This window comes from Pinus tabuliformis, chromosome 1_1 (genome assembly GCF_031772625.1).
Source record: "Pinus tabuliformis cultivar Carrire ecotype Pingquan chromosome 1_1, CPIR1, whole genome shotgun sequence".
Taxonomy (NCBI): domain Eukaryota; kingdom Viridiplantae; phylum Streptophyta; class Pinopsida; order Pinales; family Pinaceae; genus Pinus; species Pinus tabuliformis.
The window spans coordinates 327,104,525-327,107,645 of record NC_142297.1 but is presented as its reverse complement, the minus strand read 5'-3'; positions in this window follow the sequence as shown (position 1 = coordinate 327,107,645).

The window sequence follows — 3,121 nt, the reverse complement described above, 5'->3', positions numbered from 1 at the left end:
ATCACAATCAATTGCTTTGTGTCCATATGCATTGCAGGCAAAGCAATACCCTCTGAAATACCTGGGATGCGATGATCTTTCTTGAATCATTCTACTTCGACATCTGGCTGCAACATGTCCAAGATTATGACATACATAACATTCAACATTCTTCAGCGGAGGAAATAATCGTCTATCACGTCCATAGTTAGGAGTAAAGGATCTCCCTTGAGGAATTTCTTTCCTTGGTTGTTCCTTGAGCATTTCAGATTTCTCATTAGAGTTTCTTGCCTCACCTTGTGAACTAGATTCACCTTCAACATATTCATGAAAACCAAGACTAGTCTTGATAGCAGGAGATCTTTGACTATTAAGAATATCATCCAAGACTTTAGAACTATCTTGAAATCGTAAAAGCTTATCCTTTTCCTCTAGTTTACCTTTCAAGATATTTACCTCAACTTGATGTTGTTCTTCCTTTTTCAGATACTGCTTCCTTAGGTCTTCTTCAACTTTTCTCCCTTCTTCCACTTGTCGCTTTAGTTTGATCACTTCATGTTCTTGATCTTCAAGATCTTCTTTTAGAAAGAGGACCTTTGATTCAAGTCTTTGAATAGTTGTGCTCTGATATTTTGCTATATCCTGCAATTTCTCCCTTACCCTGGTTTCTGTCTCCAATTGTTCTTTTAATTTGGCAACTTCTTCAGTTTCTGCATTCTTCTTTTCATGTGCCATGAAACTTTTAATATCTTCGCTATTATTGGATGAAGCATTCTTCTTTTCATGTGCCATGAGACTTCTAATATCTTTGAACCGTCCAGTTCCTCGTTCAAGATTCTTGACAAAATTTACCTCATCTTCTTCCTCTGACACTTCGAATGCGGCCTCTGGTGGTACCTCTTGTCGCATTTCAAAAGAAGTTAAGATCCCATGAAGCTGTGACATGGTAATTTTCTGCATATTCTCCTTTTCTTCTATGGAAGATACTTTAGAATCAAATTTAGTAGACAGAGATCTCAAAACCTTTTCAACTAAGACAACTTCCTCAAATTCTTCACCCAGATCCCTCATACAATTCACAATATCATCCATACGCAAGAAATAATTAGCTACGCTTTCATTACTTCGCATCTTAAGAGTTTCATACCGGATTCTGAGAGTTTTAAGCTTTGCTCTTTTTACCTGATCATCTCCTTCGTAGCTTGTAACGATTTTGTCCCATATTTCCTTAGCTGATTTGAAATGCATGATCTTCATAAATTCTGATTGAGTCAAAGTACTCAATAGGACAGTAACTGCTTTGGCATTGAGCTCATATTGCTTTTTCTCTGCTGGATCTGTAGGAGTTGCTGATGGGAATTTGTATCCTCCTTCTACGATTCCCCAAACTTCTGCTCCAAGAGACTGTAGATATGCAGTGGTTCTTATCTTCCAGTGAGTAAAATTGTTCCCGTCAAAGACTGGTGGCCTGATGTGTGCCTCTCTTTCTGGATTAGCCATTCTGATGGATCTTTTCCTTCAAGCGATCAAGCTTCCTCTGAAGGACCGGCTCTGATACCAATTGTTGGAAATAATACTGAGAGGGGGGGGGGTGAATCAGTATTATCAGATCAATAAAACTTTTTCAATGCTCAGAAACATACACGCTACTTTCGTTAAGTGAACCCGCGTGTACACGCGACTGTATCTAATGCAACAAGCGTATACCCAGAGATCTTATAATTCAGTTAGCTTTAATCTTCTGTAAATGCATCAGAACATTATTAAGTATATTGACAGTAAACAGGTGCAGTATAATAGAACAGAACATCACACAAGAGCCACACACATGAACACCATGATATAAGGTGGAAACCCAATGTGGGTGAAAACCACCTGCTGCAATTTGTCTCTTTCTTCTTTAATGAGAAACTTCTTTTACAATGTACTGGTGCAGTCCTTTAGCAGTACACAGGCTACAACCTGCAGAGGGCTACAACCCTCTCTCGTTTTCCAACTACTTCTGGAAGGGAGCTACAACCCCCTCAGCTCTTGTACTAGCTGATCCATTTACTAGTACGTAGGTGCTGACCCTACAACCTTCAGGGACCACGTTTCATCAATTTTCAGACTGGATCCAAGAGTATAAAACAAATATTACTGCAATACAATCATCAACTTATACTTGCATCATAATTCATTAAACAACCCAATACTGAATCACTGAAACCCTGTCATCAAGAACACAGAACCCAAACCAGAGCCCAGAACTTTGCAACAACCACCAGAATCAGCAGCAACCTGAAATATCAAATCTTATTATGCATACACTACTTCACTGTACCAAAACCGCATGTATACGCGCTTTCACCAAAGGAAACCCGCGTGCAGATCTAGAAATAGATTCTTATGCCTTCGCTGTCAGATCCGACCCTTGCCAAAACGTCCCGAACAGATAACCAGCAATACCAGATCCTCTCACAGCGTCAGACACACAATGCCTTTCTTTGGCTAATGATCTTCTCCTTATATAGCCTTAGGCCTTGTTCAATACCAAGAGCCAAAACCATAGTAACACAATACCATCAACTTCAAAACTAGGGATCGACACGCCCGTCGAGACACAATGGTCCGAAACCATAGGCACAACTTCCAAGGACTAACCACCATGGACCAAAGGTACTTTTCCACATACACGCGCTTTTGCTGAAGCCAACCTGCGTGTACACGCGGCTTGGACTTAACGAACCTGCGTGTATGAACTTTCTTGCCATGCTGTACTAAGATTTGTCCTCTGATTAAGTTGCCATCACCTGTACCAACCTCTGAGCACCTGTACCAACCTCTGAGTGAGTTGCCATCAAGGACAACACTTGAATCATAATGCCAACAATATTTTTAGGTTTTAAAATATATTTAGCTTAGGCTTTGTTATATTAGATTTTAATGTCTTAGTTTTTAGATTTTAATTAGATTTCATTTTTTTTTTTTTTTTTACTTTTGAAAATATATATATATATATATATATATATATATATATAAAATATAAAATAAAATGAAAAGATTTATTTAGGTTTTATTTTATTTTTTATATAGTTTAGTTTTAAAATAGATTTTATATTTTACATTTTTTAGATTTTTTTAAATTTTCATTTTTCTAATA